Genomic DNA, 23221 nt, shown 5'->3' with positions numbered 1-23221 from the left:
TTTTGTCAGAGATGAGAATTGCAACTCCTACTTTTTTTTTTTTTTTGCTTTCCATTTGATTGGTAAATCTTCCTCCATCCCTTTATTTTGAGCCTTTGTGTATCCTTGCATGTGAGATGGGTTTCCTGGTTACAGCACACTGATGGGTTTTGGCTTTTTATCCAATTTGCCAGTCTGTGTCTTTTGATTGGGGCATTTAGTCCATTTATGTTTAGGGTTAATATTGTTATGTGTGAGTTTGATCCTGCCATTTTGATGCTAGCTGGCTGTTTTGCCCATTAGTTGATGCAGATTCTTCATTGTGTTGATGCTCTTTACCATTTGGTATGTTTTTGGAGTGGCTGGTACTGGTTGTTCCTTTCTATGTGTAGTGCCTCTTTCAGGAGCTCTTGTAAAGCGGGCCTGGTGGTGATGAAATCTCTGAGTACTTGTTTGTTCGCAAAGGATTTTATTTTTTCTTCACTTATGAAGCTTAGTTTGGCTGGATATGAAATCCTGGGTTGAAAGTTCTTTTCTTTAAGGATGTTGAATATTGGCCCCGACTCACTTCTGGCTTGTAGGGTTTCTGCTGAGAGATCTGCTGTGAGTCTGATGGGCTTCCCTTTGTGGGTAACCCGACCTTTCTCTCTGGCTGCCCTTAGCATTTTCTCCTTCATTTCAACTCTGGTGAATCTGAGGATTATGTGCCTTGGGGTTGCTCTTTTTGAGGAATATCTTTGTGGTGGTCTCTGTATTTCCTGGACTTGAACATTGGCCTGCCTTGTTAGGTTGGGGAAGTTTTCCTTGATAATATCCTGAAGAGTATTTTCCAGCTTGGATTCGTTCTCTTTGTCACATTCAGGTACACCTATCAAACATAGATTAGGTCTTTTCACATGGTCCTATATTTCTTGGAGACTTTGTTCATTCCTTTTTAGCCTTTTTTCTCTAATCTTGCCTTCTTGTTTTATTTCATTGAGTTGATCTTCGACCTCTGATATCCTTTCTTCTGCTTGGTCAATTTGACTGTTGAAACTTGTGCATGCTTCTCGAAGTTCTTGTGTTGTATTTTTCAGCTCCGTCAATTCACTTATATTCTCTAAGTTGTCCATTCTCATTAGCATTTCATCAAATCTTTTCTCAAGGTTCTTAGTTTCTTTGCATTAGGTTAGAACATGTTCTTTTAGCTCACGGAAGCTTTTTATTACCTACCTTCTGAAGCCTGATTCTGTCATTTCATCACATTCATTCTCCATCCAGCCTTGTCCCCTTGCTGGTGAGGAGTTGTGGTCCCTTGTAGGAGGAGGGGCGTTCTGGTTTCGGGTGTTTTCATCCTTTTTGCGCTGGTTTCTTCCCATCTTTGTGTATTTATCCACCTGTCATCTTTGTAGTTGCTGACTTTCAGATTGGGTCTCTGAGTGGACGTCCAGTTTGTTGATGATGAAGTTATTTCTGTTTCTTAGTTTTCCTTCTAACAGTCTGGCCCCTCTGCTGTAGGACTGCCGAGGTCTACTCCAGACCCTGCTTGCCTGGGCATCACCTGCAGCACCTGCAGAACAGTAAGGGTTGCTACCAGTTTCTTCTTCTGCTACCTTTGTCCCAGAAGGATACCTGCCAGCTGTCAGTCTGATCTCTCCTTTATGAGGTGACTCTTTGGATATACGGGGGTCAGAGAGCTGCTTGAGGAGACAGTATGTCCTTTATAGGAGCTTGAGTGCTGAGCTGTGAGCTCTGTTGTTCATTCAGAGCTGCTGGGCAGGTACATTTAAGTCTGCTACAGCAGAAGTCATAAACCCCTTTTTTTTCCCAGGTGTTCTGTTGTGGGGAGTTAGGGCTTTATTTATGAGTTTCTGTTGTGCTGCTGCCTTTTTTTCAGGGCTGCCCTGCCCAGTAAGGAGGCAGCCTAGTCACTGTCTGCCTGAAGAGGCTTTGCTGAGCTGCTGTGGGCTCCGCCCAGCTGCTGTGTGAACTTCCCTGCAGTCCTGTTTATATGGGTGTAGTTAGAACTGCCTTGGTAATGGTGGCCCACCTCTGTAATGGTGGACTCTCTCTGTAATGGCGGCTTGCCTTGGCAATGGCAGGCTGCCTCAGAAATGGCAGACTACCTCCGTAGTGGTGGAGTGCCTCGGTAATGGTGGACGCCTCTCCGTCACAGAGCTGGACCGTCCCGGGTTCAGCTGTGCTTGCTGTGAAACTCTCAACCCAGAGTGCTTTCAATTGCTGTTTTTTTTTTTTTTTGTTTTTTTTTTTTGGTGGGGGTGGGACCAGCCAAGTCTCATCACCTGGCTCCATGCCTCAGAGCCTTTTTTTTTTTTTTTTTTTTAGTTGAATGGTTGACTCTCTCCCAGGTGTTCCAGTCGCCTGTTGAAAAGTCACCGGGATCTGTGTGATTTCCCGTGCGCTGGGTGAAACAGCAATGCTGAGATTCGTGGTGCTTTTTTTGCCAGGGAATCTCCTGGTCTGGCTCCCTGTTTCAGTCCCCTTTTTTAATCAGCTGAATGGGTGACTGTGCCTTCCTGGAGCTCCTCTGGCCAGCTAAAACGGCACTCAGACCAGAGTATTTTGTATGGAGAACTGCAGCACTGGGGTGCTGGCACAACAGCCGCGCTGGCCAAAACAGCCATGCTGGCGACCTGTGGGGCTCTTCCACCTGGGAATCTCCTGGTCTGTGGGCAATAAAAATCCGTCTGGAAATGCGGCGTCCACTCACCCTCTGCGCTTTCACTGGGAGCTGCGGTCCTGAGCTGCTCCTAATCAGCCATCTTGGATCTTCTCTGGTTTCTATTTTTCTCCTTTTAACTTTTAAATGGAAAAGTCTAGGGAATAGTCCTAATCAATAAGGAGTTGCAGGAAACTATTGTGGATCCAGGTTGTAAAGAGAAAATAAGTTGGTTGATAAGAACTGTCACCTTTTCCATAAGATAATTTAAACACAAATGATTCCAACAATTTACATTTTTTTATTGTGGCCAATATAGTTGACTTGGTTTAGACAGGAGAGAAGAGAAAAATTTTTATTGATTAACTAGGTCTGAATTTCCTTTCTTAGGAAGAGGAAATTATGTAGTTAATTTATGTAATTCCTATCAAAAGAACAATGAACTTTTAAGCAGATTGACTGAGCAGAGAGAATACAGAGCAGGGTTAATGGCATCTTCATTAAAAAGAGTTTCTGGGCCGCGCGCGGTGGCTCACGCCTGTAATCCCAGCACTTTGGGAGGCCGAGGCGGGTGGATCACGAGGTCAAGAAATCGAGACCATCCTGGTCAACATGGTGAAACCCCGTCTCTACTAAAAATACAAAAAATTAGCTGGGCATGGTGGCGCGTGCCTGTAATCCCAGCTACTCGGGAGGCTGAGGCAGGAGAATTGCCTGAACCCAGGAGGCGAAGGTTGCGGTGAGCCGAGATCGCGCCATTGCACTCCAGCCTGGGTAACAAGAGCAAAACTCCGTCTCAAAAAAAAAAAAAAAAAAAAGAGTTTCTTCAGGTAAGCAGGTTTCTATGCTTTTATAAGACAGATTTTTTTTGTGGGGGCAGTGAGAATATAAAAACAAATTCAGGTATGAGAGGTTAATCAATAAAGAACCTGAATTGTGTTTCAGTCATCGAAACAGTGGCCTTTTATACGTTTTCATTTTTGTTTTCTGTAAAAAACCAGAGACCAGAAGATCAGACAAACACCATTTCAATTTCTCTGTTATAAAAATTATAATTCAATCCTGTAAAACTTTTCTAATGTTATGTCCTCTGTAAAACAGTTAGTAAAAATAAGTCAAACCATTTGGTACTTCCTCTGAATGTTCTGAACATTAAACAAATGGCTTTTGGCAAATATATACTAATTTAATTTTTTTTTCTTTTGAGATGAGTCTCTCTCTCTCGCTCAGGCTGGAGTGCAGTGGTGCAATCTCGGCTCACTGCAACCTTTGCCTCCTAGGTTCAAGCATCCTTCTGCCTCAGCCTCCTGAGTACCTAGGACTACAGGTGCATGCCACCATGCCCTGCTAATTTTTGTACTTTTAGTAGAGATGGAATTTCACCATGTTGCCCAGGCTGGTCTCGAACTCCTGACCACAGGTGATCTGCACACTTCAGCCTGCCAACGTTCTGGGATTACAGGCATGAGCCACCACTCCCAGACCATACTAATTTAATTTTAGGAATGTTGTTTTATAGCACATTCTGAACAAAATTATAAGAAGATTATTTTATGCCCATATGTGTGATAATCAAATTAGCTCAATGTAGATATTTGGTATCTTTTTAGAATACATTTGTTTAGATAAATCTTTTCTTTGGAAACATATTCCTAAACATTTAAGCCTAGTTATACCACACTCGAATATAAGGGGTTTATGAACTATGTGGGCTGATTTAGGAAATCTTTTTCACACTGATGTAAACGAGACTTTAATATTGTTATAGGAAGAAAAATGAGAAATTTGAAAATTTGTCTCTTTTATGAATCTTGATGCACCAATTTGTTTTCTGCTGATAGTCTGGTGTATGCATAATTGAGTTTTGTTTTCTAAGAATTTCTCTTTAAAAATAAAATAGCGGCTGGACACAGTGTTCATACCTGTAATCCCAGCACTTTGGGAAGCTGAGATAGGAGGATTGCTTCAGGCCAGGAGTTCAAGACCAGCCTGGGCAATGTAAGGAGACCCCATTTTTACAAAAAGTTAAAAATTAACCAGGCGTGGTTGTATGCACCTGTAGTCCTAGCTACTTGGGAGACTGAGGTGGGAGGATCCCTTGAGCCCAGGAGGTTGAGGCTGCAGTGAGCTATGATAGCACTGCTGTACTCTGGCCTTGGTGACAGAGCGAGACCATGTCTCAAAAAAAAAAAAAAAAAAATACTTTTCATCCTTGGAAAAATAAAACCTAAAATATTTAAGAAGAGCAACACAATGTTTTTCTTTTTTTGAAGTAATAGGGCTGACCAAAGCCATTTCTAGCCAAATAAATTATTTATTAATCAATGTTGTTACTACATTCTCTATGTACAAAAAGTATTCAAATCTTGAGGCCTGTGTTTTTTCAAACTTGAGAGTCATAAAATTGTCAGCTTTTTTGTAAGTAGTAGACAAATTGTAAGATATGCAAAACTAAAAATTACCTTCTGTTTTTCTTCCCCATAAGCTGCTGTTGAACAGTGAAGTGAATTCAGGGAGACAGGCCTGTTGTTATGGCACTGATTTACACTTTTACAGAAGGGAAATTTATGGTCCTTATCTCTTGAGGACTTTTATGAATGACTGGTATAAATCAAGAATTGAATGAATATTTTTCCCTTTGAGCATAAATCTTTGGTAACCCATTTAAATTGTCATCTACCAATTTTCTGTATTTTGGCATAAACTGAATAACTGAAATATAACTTTATACCAGCATGATAGATTTGTTTTTCATCTGTTAGATAGTCCAGAATTCATCTAGACTTCTCGTAGACCTTGATAAATAACTCAGTTATCAGTCAGAATGGAAGACAAATTTACATAGTGTAAATATCATTAATGGGAATGAACAATACAACTACATCCAAGTTTTAGGCAGGAGAAGGAAAATGATAGTATTTATGTTTATGTTTAATTTAAAAAATCTTACAAAATTTGATCATTAATTAGGGAAGATAAGTAGAAAAAGCCAGTCATTTCTGGAACATTTGAAGACTAAAAACCTTTTATTGAAAGTCCTAGAAAAGTATGTGAAAAATGGTAGCCATGATGATCTTTTACCTACACTTCTTAAGAGGCTTTCCCTCAGCAAGATGTGTCTTTCTAAAAACAAAAGATAAGAGACAATAGGAGCTCACACAGGATGGAAAACTAGAAATCAGGTGGGTTAAAAATAGTTTCATCTACACTATCGTCCCCTTCTCAAAAGATTTTTAATCTGTAAATGGCAACTTATATATGGAAGGGTGATAAAATATACAAAATTACTTTTTTATTTTCTTCTCAGATATATGGCCCATTCTTTATCTTCCCCTTGTTCCAAGCAACTGTATTACTTAAATCAGTAAACAACATGGAAGACCAGTTGGTCAGGAGATAAGCAGTTGATCCTGTGATTTTTGAAGAGAACTTTTATGATAGTAGGAAGAGAAGGACAGTGCTGGTCCTGCAGTGCAGTTGTGTAGTGGTGTTTACTGTGGGACAGAAGGAAGAAAAGCACACTGGCTGGAAGGGACTCCAGCACAGAAGGGCGTTAAGTGTATCACTGAGTGATGAGGGTGCTAAGTGCAGGATGGCCCACTGGACGGGTAGGGTGAGAGTGTGTTCTGGTTAGAGCTGTGGAACTGAACAGGCTGGCCTTGTTCTCACAGCATCATTTACTAGCTTTGCCACCCTAGGCAAGTCACCTTCTCTGCTCCTCATTTCCCTTCTCTCTAAATAGAATTAAAATAAGAGAAGCTATTGCCTGAGGTTGTTAGGATTAACTGAGCTGACACTTAGATGTAAAGCCCATAGGACAGTACCTATCACGTTGAATCCAACAAGTGTCAGCAAAATATTACCTTCGCCAGTCACCTGTATCCAGTCTCCAGTTAGTATCTGTCTCCAGTTAGTCACCACCTTTGGTCAATTCTACATTTAAATATTTCTTTAAGATGATTTATCTTCTCTGCCCTCATGGCCATAGCTTTAAAGACTTTTAAACTCTTATATAAATTAATTCAGTTTCTTCTTTTAGTCAAATTTTGTTAAAATCTATCGTGCATAATATGATCTGTTAATTTTCTAAAATGTAGATCTTGCCCTACCACTCTGCTTAAATCCCTGTCGTGGTTTTCTGTCATCCTTAAGGAATTTATAATTAATTTTCAGCATTAAAGGCATGCAGAGTTCTTCAGAAGTTAGCCCTTGATTGCCTTCCAACCTTATCTCTCAACAGATACTTTATGAACATCATATATTCTAATTCTTACTATACCTTTCCAAAAGGCAGTCCTCATTTTGCATAGTAGTGCAGAACCATAACAGTGATGGTGCAAGCTGAACTACTTAATAATAGTGGGAAAAACTCCAGTGTTTCCAGCATCTTTGTTTTTGTTAAAACATTAAAATCCCCTCTCAGTTATAAATGTGTAGGGAAATGAAAAAGTAGTAAAACTAGTAATGATTTAGTATATTGTAATGTAAAATATTAGAAGAACTGAGAAATAAAAACTTAAGAGTAGTTTGAACAGTGCCTGTCTTCATCTTGTCATACAATATAAGATGGGGCCTAGCATTTTTTCTATGCCTTGGTGAATTTTCAAATTCTTTTCCAAGTTTGGATCAGCTTCCCACATTTCATCCTTTGTGCTTTCAGTGAGTTCCATTAATGTGAAGATTTTTTGCTGGCATCACTTCTTTTGGGACATCATTCTTTTGCTAATTTATGTGAAGCTGCCTTTACCAAGTTCCTGTGGCTGCACATCCAGTGTCTCATAGATGATAGTGGTCTCTTAAATGTCATTAGTGTCTCTTAGATGTCATTCCCACAGTCAGCTATTTCTTCTCTAAACTTCATTTATGTTTGATTCAGATTTCACTTTGAGTTTACCAGTGTTTCATTGCCACACTTTAATCTTTGCTCCCCAGTTTCCTCTTTGGGTTATCCATTTTTGTAAAATGTCAAGTGGTTTTATCACTGTAAGACATGGAAGAAGCACAACTGTATGCTTTGCTGTGTGTATGAACTCAGATGCACAGTAACCAATCACTGATAGGCTTTGAAAGAAGTGACATGATTAGTCACGGATCATGATACACATCTGTTACTTACTCAGTGATTGGTGTGCTGAAGAACTAGTGAAGTTTCTTTTATGTAATTACTATTGATTAATTTACCATGGTAACTCACATTTGAGTCTTATTATTGGCAGAATGATGTTAATTCAACTGTGGTAACTGAAGTTTATGCATCTCAGAACTGTGCAAAGCAAGGACTGCAAGTATGTTATAACCAGTTTACAAAGTCTTAAAGGTTAAATGACCACATACATCACATAGTTAAAAAGTGGCAGAATTACATTAACATAACTTTTAAATATCTTTGATATTTATATTATAAGGAGGCACAATCTGTCTCTTGATGCTTCTGTCAAGTTAAATACTTATGGAGTTCAAATACAGATTGATTGTCTTCAGAAAAAAATATCAGCATATGTAATTAGGTCCATAGCCCTATATTCTGTCTATGCTTAGCTTGGCTGAGCATGTAAGATTGCCAAGATTTTCATAAAAATCCAGTTATTGTACAGACCTCTGGAAGCTGGCAACACACCTGACCTTATATGAGATTATTTTTTGGAGTGAATCAAGAGTCCACAGCTCTGAAGTGAAGAAGGGACCAGCCAGAACAAATAAAAAATCCCTGAAAAGGAAAGGAACATCCTGTAGTCAAGTGGAGAAAACTGGTCTAAATAGTTAGCAGTGGAAATAATCTGGTTAGGATAAGAGATCAGCAGCAGTGGGTAGGGATGTTAATGACTGGACCTTAAACTTCAGGGATTCAAGAATAAGTTCAGCATAGTCTCTGCTCAATTCATGTGGCCAGCTGGTAGTCAGAGTCCACATTAAGTAGTCAAATTTGAGTGAGTCTGTTGTAAGATACAATCCACCTTCCACAATAATGAGAGGGCTCAGTTTGGAGCATCTACAATTGTTCAGGGTACAAGAGGACTGTGATACAGAGATGGACTAAAATAATACTCAGTTGTGGATGGATGAAGGCTGAGAAAAAATATGATTAAAGAAAAAAAAAGGGGCATTTTAAAAAGTGCCTCTAAAATACCAGGTCTTATAGATTGCTTTTACTTACTACTGTTGTAATTCTTATAAAAATCTTGTTAGTAGGTGTTACAGTTGTTATTTAGAGAGAAATTTTCTGAGGTTATAGAGCTAGTAAGTAATACAGTTGGGGTTTTGTTGTTGTTTTTAATTGAGGCCCTTTTAAATACATCACTCTTAAGTGAAAGATACCAGACTCAAACGTTATGAAAAGAAAGATATTTGGGGAGTGCATCTCTCATTTTTGATCTTGCATATCATGTTGTGTGGACCTTGGAATATATTTTTCTGTAGAAATGTTTGACAATGTAATTTGATACCCAGCCCACACTGCAGAAGCCTATTGTTACTATTTTTGATGGGGCCTTGCTCTGTCACCCAGGCTGTAGGGCAGTGGCACAATCTCAGTTTACTGCAGCCTGGGCTCAAGCAATCCTCCCACCTCAGCCTCCTGAGTAGCTGGGATTACAGGCATGAGATACCATGTCTGGCTAATTATTATTATTTTTTTTTTTTGTAGAGACAGGTCTCACTATGTTGCCCAGGCTGGTCTCAAGCTCTGGGCTCAAGCAGTTCTCCTGCTTTGGCTTTCCAATAAGCTGGGATTACAGGCATGAGCAACCATGCCCGGCCCAAAAGCCTATTTCATATGTGTATCTGTCTGTGTCTCTTTATCTGTCTTTGCATCTTTTTCTGTACTATTTTAAATACATACAATCATTGTCTAACGTGTTACATTTCAAGTGCCAACTTGGGAATGGTGGAACTCTGCTTCTTACTTTGAGGACAGCTCTTCTTTGCAGCACAGTTGATGACTAGGGGTCAGTGGGCCTGTGTTTACATCTGTGTAGGAATGACATCTGCCTTTATCTCCGCATGCTCATAGAGAAGGAGCCATTTCAGAGAATCACTTCTCAGATATTCTACATTTGGTAATAAAAGGACTTGATGCACTCTAGGTGCAGTTTCTCTGATCTTATCAGTTGCTAATTTTTTTTGAGTTGGGGAACTGGGTCCTAATCAGTAATTAAGCCTATTTTGATAGCAAATATTAGAAAAATGCTAATTCTAAGGCTAAAAGGGTATTTCACATTCCAAATTTCAGGTCTCCCAAGGACCTGGTCTCCCAAGGGACCAGACACTGGAACTCCCCTAGATACTCAAGAGCTTCATCTGCCTCATCTCTGTCTCTACTTTTACCTCTATGACCTAGAGGTCTCTTGAAACAAGCTTCCTCCTGCTTATCAGCTTCGTTCACCTCTTTCTGATGACTGTCTTTCTCCAGCCATCTGAGCCTACTGTCCTACGTGACAATCTCTCAGCTCCTGATTTTATATCCCCTCAGTTTCAAGAGGGTGTCTGAGACCTGACTGTAGAATTTGAACAGGCAGAGTGATGTTGGCTGACCCACCTGGAACTAGGTATCCAGCACTAGTTAGGAATCCATGGCTTGTTAGGAAGCTATCACTAGTACAACTGTCTGCTGTCCTGAAGGCCGAATCCTGCCTGTGCACGACCTGCTAGGTCCCACTTCTCTGTTGGATGGAATGGAGTGAGGATGGGGGCTGCCTGCTGAGCTGTGTCACTCACTTGTATTCATTCAGCTTTCCTGCTTCTGGCTCTCTTTTACTACTTTTTGTTTGTTTGTGTTTTGAGACAGAATCTTGCTCTGTCGCTCAGGCTGGAGTGCAGTGGCACAATCTTGGCTTACTGTAACCTATGCCTCCTGGTTTCAAGTGATTCTCCTGCCTCAGCCTCCTGAGTAGCTGAGACTACAGGTGCGTGCCACCATGCCCGGCTAATTTTTGTATTTTTTGTAGAGATGGTGTTTCTTCATGTTGGCCAGGCTGGTCTTGAACTCCTGACCTCAAGTGATCCGCTTACCTGAGCATCCCAAAGTGTTGGAATTACAGGCATGAGGCACCACAACCTGGCCCTTTACTACTTTTAAACTAAGAAAACAATGATCACCACACATGCTCCGCTTCCAAACTATACTTTCACATTCAAAGTACCCCCAGAGGAAAGAGAAAGAGCTGTGATATGAAGAAAGACCAGGGGTAGACTTACTCTGTAAATGTGAAATTTTTTTTTTTTTTTGTACAAAAGCAAATTCATCTGTTTTACTTAATTAGAATCCTAATAGCCTGCTGATCTTTTTAGATTATTACTCTGAAAAGATATGCATTGGTGTGGTCTATGAGTAAGGCTCTGCCTTTTAGTCACATTCTCTGCTGCTTCATTGCAATGAAAAATACCAAAGGTGAATACCAAATCAATTTTTTTAAGTATTTTACTTGTAAAGGCAGTCCATGAAGTGGTAAATGGGAGAATCAAGCTCTTATGGTAATCTTTCATTGTAATCTATTTTCAGTTCAGAGAAGCAGCATAGCCTGGTGAACTAAGGGAGGATGGGGAATTTGGAGCTCTGAGATATGATCTGTTTTGCAACTGACTAGTTTTGTGACCTTGAGAAAGGACGTTAACATCTGTCTATGTCTTCATGTGTAAAATGGGGTCTTCCTGATAGAAATATAGGTGCATTCAGATTTGAGCAAACTGAATAAGATCTGACATAAATCAGTGATTTTTTTTTTAAATAGCAGAAGCCTGCAGTTGATAAAAAGATTCTTCCTAGAATTCCTTTAAGACCTAACTTTTCTCAAGTATTTAAACTGTGATTAACAAAAGTTAAATTTATACATCCCAATTTACAAAATATACCCGTTGGATGGAGACAAACACAACTCTTTGTCTCATAGAATTATGATAAGAACTCAGTGAGTCTTTATGAAATATTTCATAAACAGAGCTTTGGAGGCTACAGTAAAAAAGAAATCCACACATAACTGAAGATTTTGGGGTGAACTTTTTCCAGGATAAGAATGACATTAGTGCCAGTTGTGCTGTATTTTGGCTATCGTGATGACATCAGTATCATCAAATTGGTCGTGGCATTGTGTCACTGACACCATGTCATCCTGCTCCAGTCAGGAATGACTGTAGGCAGTTTCAGTTTATCTGTTGCTACTAGAAATTTTGATGTAGCAGTGTCAAAAGGTTGATTTATACTATGGCAATCTGATACCAAGATGTGAATTCTCCAGAGGGCAAAATATCCTAAAAACTAACATGTAAACAAGCTCAAAGAATTAAAGAAGTAGGAAGAAACAGTAGTTTGTTACATATTTATGTTGAATTTAGGTAACTATTTTAGTTATTTAAAATATTACTACCAAAGGGAAGAAATGTATTTTGTTAGATTTCACATATAAAAACCTGTGTCTGGTTAGAGACAGTACTTGAATTTTAATAAGAACCCAGGTTTGCTGTCTTTCCAGTGTAGACTATACCCTGCACTGTCCTAGGAGAGTGTTGGTTGATCTGGTTGTGAAATAGATGGATACCCACATTTAAGCTGCTTTTGAAAGAGTCAGTTGCCTTCCACAAATATGGCAACAATTTTTTTTAATAATCCACAAATAAAATTTTTTTCTATCTAGAAGAGATTTCTCCTAAGCCAGCCTGAAAAATTGCTAAGAGGAATACTGCCATGCCACCTTTTCTAGGAAGAATTTCATGGCTGAGCCTCATTCTTGTACAGATTCATAGCATGTTATTACTAACTTGTAAATATTCATTTACAGAAGAGAGTGACTAGAATCTTTGAATTCTTTTATATTGGTGTTGAGGTTTCTATCCAAGTTATGCAGTTTTTCATTCATTTTAGAGGAAGATTTTTCTCAAATAAGGATTCTTCATGATTGCAAAACCTATCCCCAGAGATTCCAGTCAACATAATTCAAACTGACCAGTGGATTCCAAGTGTGACAGCACAGTGTTCAGCAAGTCCAAGTGAAACCAGATGGAGGCCAGAGGCTATGCCTGGCTTCACCCATATTATCTGGTTAACTGCCACAACCCTCAGTTTCAACCAACCTCAAGTGAATGTTAAACTAGACTGTTGTAATCTACACTGCTTTCACACTTCAAAAGGTGTGTGCTAGTTGATGTTTGGTTTAGTAATTTCATCTCTTGAGAGGAGGGGTTGGTTGAAGTAGATTTCTGTTTTTATTTCTTTTCTCTAGAAGAGGTAAGGAAGGTTCTCGGATTATTGTATTTGATTGGTAAACTCTCCTCTCTCTATTTCTGTCTCTTTCTCTGTCTCCATCTCCGTCTTTTTCTATTTCCTGATTTCTTCTTCCTCTTCCTTAGGTTATATGAAATAGAAACAATTTTCCAGCACAATGACTAAGTGAATTGCAACATTAAAGACTGGCTGGCCAAGAAATAATTAATCTTTGTATAGCTGGCTTTAGGGACCAGCTATCAAATACACACATGTTAGAAATCTTTTTTGTCATGCCAGCTCAATAGATTCAGAAAAGTTTTAAGAGCAATAGTTAATACTTAGAAGAAAAAAGAATACTATTGTAAATTTGAGAAGCTCTCATCTTTAACATGGCTCTTGTATATCAGAAGCTGGACAGCCTTACAGAGTACATGCATGCTGTGGTTGACTTCAGAAATGTCTGTTTTAGACAAAATTTTACATTAAAGTCATTATATTGTAAATATAATGATTTATTAATAAGTTTAACTTTTGTTAGGTTACTTTGTGTATAACTACCACAATGCATTAAGAAGGAAGTGTTAAGAATTCTCATCCCACGTATCTGATGATTTAAAGTAGTGTTCCATTTGGGCAATCAATAGAAGGAAGTGCAATAATGGAACAGAAACAAGGCAAAAACTATCAATATGGGTCCATCTTATAACCTGTTCTTGCTGGTAATTTTGGCATATTTGCTGATGATTTTGTTTTTCCTTTCTGTTACAAGACTTAGTAGCCGTGCTACTCACTCCACCAGGTTAAAGAGCCAGCATGATGCAGAGATTAAGAAACCATGTTTTAAAATCCTTTTAATGCAGATGAACATGTCAACATGATTTTTCTTTCATCCATAACCTGTAAGAGGATTTCTGCCTCTTTATGTTGAATTTAGGTAACTATTTTAGATATTTAAAAGATTATTACCAAAGGGAAGAAATATATTTTGTTAGGTTTGCCTTGGTTTTGGCATATGGGGTGGAATTTTTACTTAAGTGCCCTCCTTGTTCATGTTTTGAGGATATTTGCCCTGGCTATGCCATTGTGGTTTACCTTGAGGAAGTTTGCATAGTTCAAGTGCCAACCACTTCTCTTGGAGAATACAGAGTGTCATAACTATAGCTAACATTTATTGAGGATCCTGCATGTTTTTCATTTTAATCCTCACAGCTCCTTATGTATTATCTCCATTTTGTAGATAGGGACATCTCTGGCTCTGGCTCAAAGATGTTAAGTAGCTCACCTAAGGTTATTTTGCCAGTTGAGGCACCAAGCTGAGTTTCCAGCCCAAGCTAACTTCATCCAGTGTGGATGATCTTAACCATTCTTTTGATTGCATACCTGTGAGATGTGAGTTGTTGCCACCATAACCCAGGCCCATCTGCTTTTGGGGTTCAGAGTTGGAACTATATGCAGGGAAGGGTAGATAGAATCATTGCGGGTGGTGGGGGGAAGGACAGAGCACACCCTAGTGGAGCTTCCCAAGACTCCTCACTGAGCCCGGAAAACTGAGATACAGGTTAGAATTGGCTAGTTTCATTGCAATGTTTATTTCATGTTTTCTCATCTCACAGGTGATATTTCTGGAGGAAAGATGATGAGCTAACATTTTACAACAATTTTTGAATACTTTTCCTAGTTGTCAAATCTCTGTCTTGAACCCATTAATAAGATACAAAGTTATATCCCAAAAGCATCAAATTATGTAATTCTTATTCTGATCAGTTCATTGCAACTTGTTCAGCTTCAAATAAATTAAAGATTTCTTAATTATCTTATGATTCTTAATAATTTTATAAAAGTCTCTTTATATTATTTTTGAAATAAATCTTTTCATTTTCTCATTTTTTATGGAAGACAGTCATTGGAAGAAAGCAAAATATTATTAGGCATTAAAACAGATTATACTGGAGATCTATTCCATTGTGATTACCAAATCCACCTATTTTGATACTTATGAAAGGGACTGCCTTTTAAAGTGGAAGTGAAGGGTAGCTCATCTCTGTCCTACTTTACATGCCCCATCGAAGTCCAACTCCCACTGCCTGTCTTCTAAGGGGTATCTTGTGGCTTGTTCTCTGCTTTCCTCATATTCAGTCTCTGCAGCCCTCATGCTTTCTCATGGATTTACGATTACTCTCAAACTTGTATTTCCAGCGCTAACCTCCTCTGTAATCATTTATTAAAAACAAGGTTGTGTTAAAGGAACCAACAAAGGTTTTTCTCTCTATTAGATGTAATTGAAAAAGCAGAACTGTTGCTCTTGCTTAAACACTAGCTTTGGAGAGGTCTAAATTATGTTTGGAATTTATAAATGAGCTTAATATCATGTAACTTGCATGATAACTTATTTTAAAGAGTTTAAATCCATAATTGTTCAAAATAAATGTCATTTTATTTTCAATCTAATATGGTTCTTAATTGTATGTAACACTAAGGAACGCTAAAGACATTTTTAAGATTCATTCATGTAAAGTGATTTGATGAAGTAAGGACATTTGATGGACTTAGTGGAAGTTTAGACCCAATTTACATTTCAGTGTTATTTTATGGCTGATTTTAGAAAACTTTTTAGATAGGATTTCTCGGTAAATTAAAGGATTTAGAGGGATGATTATGAAATAATTGATTAAAAAGTGTGCAATATTGGTTTTCATTGAACTTAAGCTTGTATGGGTTCAATTTAAAACCTAATTCAATACATTTTAGATTTTATATTTCCCTGAACCTCTTTTGCTATATTAATTTTGTCATGCTTGTCATTCTGATCTAATGATGATTTAATGTTCGCAAACCTGAATAAATTTGTATGCAAGGAGTTTTGTGTGTTTTTAATCAATGAAGATTGAAATTTGGCAACTGAGATGATAAAAAATGAAAAATTTTAAATAGAAAATCAAAATAATGATTATACTTTAGAAAGTACTCTTATTAATGTTTTTGGCTCTGAACCATGTAATATTTTTCTCTTCTTTTTATCGTGTAACATTTTGAAGGTGACTGAACCTTAGAAAAAGTAATTACCACTAAATCTTGAAGAATATTTAAATTAGAACAGATTCTTTGTCCTCATTCTCTTCCCGTTTCCCTGAAATCTGTAGCCTAGAGTTGTAAATAAGAACCAGAAGAATGTTAAACTGCTTTTTAAAAACTCATCTGCCCTCCCCAAGAAACTATATAGACAATAGAATGTTCTGTAATGAAAGTGTATCTTTACCTCATTATTTATTTATTTAATTGAACAAAAATGTAGAACATAGAATGTCTAATGGATTAGTCACAATAAAAAAAAAATTTCCTGGGTTATATATCTAAGGGGCAGCAGCCCCTCCTCCATCAGTCCAGGAGAGCCTGGTCTGATTTCACATTGCTTTTCTTTCCACATGATCTCATGACACTAAAAGACAATTAATACATCCTTTAAAAATCAATACAGGACATTTTATTATAGTCCTTCACCTTTATTGTTCAGTATGCTTCAGGGGTGAAAGGAGATATTCCAATGAAAAAAATATGTCTGGAAACCTGAGTGATAAGTAATAAAAGATCTTTTTCTTTTTTAAAAAGTATTATAACATTGTCATTTCCTAGATTTGAGGGGTTATTGTTACTCCACTTTAGGGCGGAATAAAAAATTAGTGTAACATTTGTAAGGACAATTATTTGTAAGGATGAAGTATGCTTTTTATAAAGAATGTTTTAGCATAATACCACAAATGTTTTGTAGTATATAGAAAGCAAACTTTAAAATGATGTGCAAATATCCTGTATTTCATGTGCCAGTAGTCAAAATTACATATGATTGGCTGGGTGTGGAGGCTCATATTTGTAATCTTAGAGCTTTGGGAAGCTGAGGTGGGAGGATTGCTTGAGGTCAAGAGTTTGAGATCAGCCAGGGTAACAGCAAGACCCCTTCTCTACAAAAAATAAAATTAGGTGGATGTGATGTTGTGTGCTGGTAGTCCCACCAATTTTATGGGGAAGGGGTAGGAATTTCAGGCTGCAATTAGCTGTGATCATGCCACTGCACTCCAGCCTGGGTGACAGAGCCGGGTCCTGTCTTTACCAAAATAGTAATAATAATAAATTACATATGATTAAGTATACCAAAAAATTATTCAGATAGCTTAGTAGAAGCTTTGGCTGAATAGAAGTTCCATCTTTTGTAGTACTGGAACCAAATGAAGGGAATACATAGTTGACATCTCTGTAAGAGAAAATGCAGTGATGATGAGAATACTCTCCCTACATTTGTGTATGAGCCTTGAGAGTTTCTTTTACATCCTCTAAGACCTGAGGCATTGCTGGGGCAAATGGAATTATTCTTCATTTTATAGAGGAAGAAATGGACTTGGAATAATTAAGTTATTTACAGCTAACCTGCACCCCAGATCTCTTGACCTAGTCCCCTGCACCCTGCCTTTGCCCCTGAGTGCTTTTAATGTGCTGCGTTGCATGGTCTTTTTATTCATTTTATTTTATGCATCATAGTTAACACTAAACTGAAAGTTTGCTGCTAAGACCTACATTATTTTATATTCCCAATGAATATGACTTCTGCATAAAAACATTTAACTAGGGTTATTTTATAGTATGTGTCTATCTTCCTGCTAAATGTATCATCTTTATGTAATGACAGAGGAAACAGAATATGCTGTGTATTCAAAATAATTTCTCCTTTACCATGATGTATTCTAGATTCTAACATTTATATATGAGTCTCCATAAACATTTATGTTTTCTGTTGCTGCTATTTCCCTCTCATCTGTGCTGTCTGCACATTGTGGACAGCTGCAGAGACACTGCCAGTCTCATGAAGTGTCGATTGTGAAGGCCCATGTGTCAGTGCTGCTGATATCATGAAAAGGTTGGTCAGTAGGATGGTTAAGAATATGGGCTCTGGAGTGGACAGTGTCTGACTTCCAATCCGGACCTGTCACTTAGTTGGTGTGGGACCTCTCATCTCTATCGCCAACTCAAGTTTTTGATTCTTTCCCAATTAAAACTCTTAATCTTTCTGTTCTTGGAATCTTTTCCTCTCACTTCAAACAACTCGTATGTCTTTATCCTGAAAAGTTTATCCTTTACTAAGTTCTCTCATTGGCAGCAACCCTGTTTTACCTTTTCTGTTGTTATTATTATTATTATTATTATTATTGAGACAGAGTTTCACTCTTGTCATCCAGGCTGGAGTGCAATGGCATGATCTCTGCAACCTCTGCCTCCTGGGGTTCATGTGATTCTCCTGCCTCAGCCTCCTGAGTAGCTGGGATTATAGTCACCTGCCATCACACCCTGCTCACTTTGGTATTTTTAGTAGAGATGGGGTTTTACCATGTTGGCCAGGCTGGTCTCGAACTCCTTACCTCTGGTGACTGTCCCACCTCAGCCTCCAAAAGTGCTGGGATTACAGGTGTGAGCCACCATACCCAGCCCCCCTTTAAATTATCCAGCATCTCAAATGTGTGGTGCATCACATTTTTGGGATGGTGGTTAGACGCAATATAGTTAACCTATTTAAATAAATAAACACTTTGTATTTCCCCTGAGTGAACATTTCATCCAAAACGTGTGCGGCTTTCTTGCTTAAAAACCTATAAAGCTAATGTTTCTCAAGTCATCATATATGAGTAGCATGCAAGCTCTGGACATAGCTGTTCTTCTAGAGACTACTGTTGCACTCCTTACAAGCCTGTAGAGCACTAGTGAAGAGTAATGTTAGATTGTTTTGGGGTTTGGTCAGCCTTTCCTAAGACTTTAACTCAATGGACAGCAATCAGTTAACGTGCCAAAAAGCATAAGCTAAATTCAGAATGCAACATAATACTCATTCAGAATCTGTATGGGAGTGCTGCTCTGAGTCAGTGTTGTGGGAATGTCCTGATGGCTTAGTTAATATTTTCCAGTGGGATTAAAAAAGTCAGTATATTTTTCCTTTTGAATTTGTTTCTTAATGATCTGATGCACTTTTGGATAAGATACAGCTTGTTTTATAGAACAGAAAAAGCATTGTCATTCATACATGATTTAGTTTTATTATCATGATTTAAAGCCACCAGCTTTGTGGGAGGAAGATCGTGAGAATGGCCATGACAGTTTTAACTACATCCATAAAGACCTCCTTAGGACACTTTTGCTGTCCTCAGATGCGTCTGAGGTGGGTCAGAATGGAATAATAATTGCATCAACTCCCAAACTACCCTGTGCCGGACTTTTTTTTTTTTTTTAAGTTACAGCTCTATGAAGCTATAATTGAAATACAATAAATGGGAAATATTTAAGATACATAATTTGATATGCTTTGACATATTCACAGTAGTCCCCTCTTATCTGCATACTCTTTTTTTGTAGTTTTGGTTACCTGCGGTCTGAAAACATTAAATGGAAATCCGGAAGTAAATAATTCCTAAGTTTTAAATTGTGCACCATTCTGAGTAGTGTGATGAAGTCTTGCACCATCCCTCTTGTCCCAACTTGCCCACGATGTGACTCACCCCTTCGTTCAGCGTATCCATGCTGTCTATGCTGCCTGCTAGTCAGTAGCCATCTTGGTAATATGAACAAAAGTTATTTGAAAAGGAATTTGGAGGAAACAGCCTTTATTTCAGTGAACAGTTTGCAAATTGGGGAGATGCAGCCATTGGTATAAAATGAAGGTGTGTTCTAGAGAACAAAAGAAGGATGGAGGTTTTAGAGAGAATCTTTCTGCCCAGGTTCCCATTCAGGTCCTTTTTTTTCAAATGAAGGAGTCAAACTTGCTTAGTTCAGGTTGTTCAGTGCAAGTGATTTCTGATTGGTTGATGCAGGCTATGGTCTGTTGGTTGGTTCAGGTGGCCTGAACAGAAAGAGTCAGCTGTGAAGGCTTGGAGTTAAGCAAATGTGTGGGTTTTCTGTGAACTCAGGGTACATGTGTGACCTCTAGTTAGCAAATGGCTACTTGGCTCTGTTGTAAACTTAGATCCAGTTAGCCACTCAGGATTCATCTTGAGGGATTTGCTCTTTCAAGTTCACAGGGATCAGATCAACTGTTGTGGTATCTTAGTGCTTGTGTTCAAGTAACCCTTGTTTTACTTAATAATGACCCCAAAGTATAAGAGTAGTGTTGCTGGCAATTTGGATGTGTTAACAGAACCTGGAAACTGCTTCCTTTACATGGAAAGGTGTAAGTTCTTGACTTAATAAGGAAAGAGAAAAATATGCTGAGGTTGCTAAGATTAAGAACAAGTCTATCCATGATATTGTGTAACAGTACAAATAAGTTTGTGCTGGTCTTGCTGTTGCACCTCAAACTGCAAAAGTTATGCATAATGCATATTAAGTGTTTCATTAGGTGGAAAGGTAAATTTGTGGGTGGAAGACATGAACCAAAAAGATGTTCCAATTGACAGCAACATGTTGTGCCAGAAATCATTGAGCCTATATGATAGCTTTAGCAAGGGATCCCTTGAAATAAGTCACACTAAGCCATTTACTGCAAGTAAGGGATAGTTACACAGATTCAAGAATACAGATAGTCAGTAGTGGCTTAACGCTGTGTCACAATGCATACGTCATTCACCCTACTCCATCTCATTTACATAGGCATTGTACCATGTCACATCATTACAAGGAGAAAGATGAGTATAGTACAGTAAAATATTTTGAGACACCCCACATTCACATAACTTTTATTACAGTATGTTATAATTCTATTATTGTTAATATTTTACTGTTTCTGATTTATACATTAAGCTGTATCATAGGTAAATATCAATAGGAAAAAACAGTATATATAGGATCCAGTACTATCTGTGGTTTCAGGCATTGACTGGGGCCTTTGAATGTATCTCTTGCAGATAAGGGGGACTTTTGTACATCATGAAATGTGTGGATCCAAAACATTTTTTTGTTTGTGTACATGGACATTGAATTGTTCCAGCACCATTTGCTGAAAAGGCTTCCCTTTCTTCACTGAATTGCCTATTCACTTTCTTGGAAATTACTTGTCCATGTATGTGTGGATCTATTTTTGAACTGTCTGTTTTGTTCCATTGATGTTGGTGTCTCTTTGCAACAGTACCATGCTATTTTGATTACTGTCACTTCATCATAATTCCTGAAGTTAGGTATCATTAGCCTTCCAACTTTGTTTTTCTTTGTAGAAACAGATTGTTAATTTCTACCAAAAGGTATCCTGAGATTTTGGTGGGATTGCATTGGATCTATAAATCAATTTGGGTAGAATAGGCATCTTAACAATGTTGAGTCATTTCTGAGTCTCTGACATGTAAAATCATTATCTGGGTTTAAAATGTAAGCCACTCAATGTCACTGATCAGAAAAGAAAGCAAAAGTAATACTTAGCGTACCTTGCAATTAGATTAAGCAGGACACTGGGAACTGGTCTTTTTGCTTGATTTGCCTGATTGATTCTTCACAAAATCTTCATTTAATATGATAGGTCTAAATAAGGGATGTCTTATCCAAAGCAGGAAACTGAAACTCTCCACAAGCATCCTCACCCCACAGATGCCAGTTGACCATTATGTGTACTCACCTAGGCTGTTGGTACCTGCTAGATGGTGGGCATTTTGGGTGAGATTATGGTGGATTTAAGCCAGAGGTTGAGGAATATTCAAATTCTCCAAAAAAGAAGATTAAGTCATTATTATTGGGAGCAGCCTAATTCTAGTTATGAAGGAAAGAGATCAGGGTGCCATATGTACTTAGATAGCCATGTTTTTTGTAGTGTATAGCCTTTCATGTTAAGGCTCTACATTTTTCTAAAGGAGTCTTGACTACCTACTGAGGAAGCCAAGGTTCAACTCAAGTATATGTCAGGTAGCTGGATCATTCATTACCACCACAGCTGACACCCATGGTTCTGTTTGATCCGTTACATAAAGACCACAAATGGAATGGTAACTGAGTCATTGCACATTAACCATTTTTGAAAGACATTTCAGGATATATTTATCCTTGAGAATGGGTCTGCACTATTTTAAGAGGAGAATATACATTTTGGAAACAAGGTTGTGTTGTGTTTAAGGGCATGAAGTCAACCTGCCTGAGTTCAAATCACCACTCTGCCATTTGCTAACTTGGCAAATTTAGGGATTCACTTAGTTTCTCTAAGCCTATTTTCTTTGAGAATATGGAAAATTGTTATAGTAACATGGAGAGATTAAAAGTAATTGTACAAGTTTAGTGCACTTAATACATTTTAACATATTTTCTCCATTTTTAATTTTTGCTTTTGTGTGTTCTTGCTGCCACTGACTACCTGTGAAATGTGAACTGTTCAGTGAACTGCTTTTGCTTGACTTTCTGTGAATTACCTGTTCTACTCACTATGTTCCATCTCTCCCTTTCCCTCCAAAGATTTTTGATCTTTTCTTTTTGCCCCAGTCTTCTCTCATTGAAAAGCTAATTTCTCCCAAGAAGCCTGCTCTATAAGTGATGTGTAGAGTTAATGAGGAATGAGAAGCATGTTTACTTATAAAGCAACACAAACACCCTATCCATATTCAGCCTGTAAAAATAAAAAGCCAAGTGTTTTTTTTTTTTAACTCCAAAGTAAAGAGAAAAGTTTCAGGGTTATATCCTTACCATGTAATTAAGAGAGTTCAAGGTATTTTATGTTCTATATAGCAATGCTGAGAATATTTAACAAGCATTAACACAAAAACTTAACCTTACGGTAGATAGCATTGTACCAATTAACAATTTATTTTATTTAGCTACAGAATGAACTATTCCAGAATGAGAGCTAACACTACTTATGTCTGACAATTTTAGAATAGGAATAAGCTAAAAATACTCAACAGAGATAATGGTAGCTTGCAAACCGTTTATGTCAAATATATTAAAATTTGAAATAGTTGAAGGCTGGAATCCAAATTCAGGAGTAATTAACCAAAATAGTTGACAGATGTCAGCCATGCTAATAAAATTTGTATACCCTGAATATTTTCCAGCTTGTAATTAACTGCACAGATGATGTGATCTGATTTTGTCACTAACTGCTTATTAATGAAGGAGATGATGACTAGTTACAAAATCCATAGTGCTAGCTGAATACCAAGTTTAAATGTTTCTCATACAGCTGGCATTAATAGAAGCCACACTAGCCTCAATGCTGGTTTGATTTGTGCTTACTTTCTTCATTTGTAATTGCCAAAGGGAAACTGAATTAGTTAAATTCAGCTCTGAGTGACCTTGAAGATAGTAAATCTATTTTTATTTGGTGGTCAGCAAGCATAATGGCTTTTATTTTTAGATTCTTTCTTATAAAATTATTGTCATCAGGCTAGTGATACCACCATTGGGAGTTGTATAATAAAGTGCAAACTGATTATTTCAAGTTCAAC

The sequence above is a fragment of the Aotus nancymaae genome, unplaced genomic scaffold, assembly GCF_030222135.1.
Source record: "Aotus nancymaae isolate 86718 unplaced genomic scaffold, 86718_ANA_hifiasm-v0.15.2.pri h1tg000015l_0, whole genome shotgun sequence".
In the NCBI taxonomy this organism is placed as follows: domain Eukaryota; kingdom Metazoa; phylum Chordata; class Mammalia; order Primates; family Aotidae; genus Aotus; species Aotus nancymaae.
The sequence above is the reverse complement of the archived record's forward strand: the minus strand, read 5'-3'. Positions refer to the sequence as shown.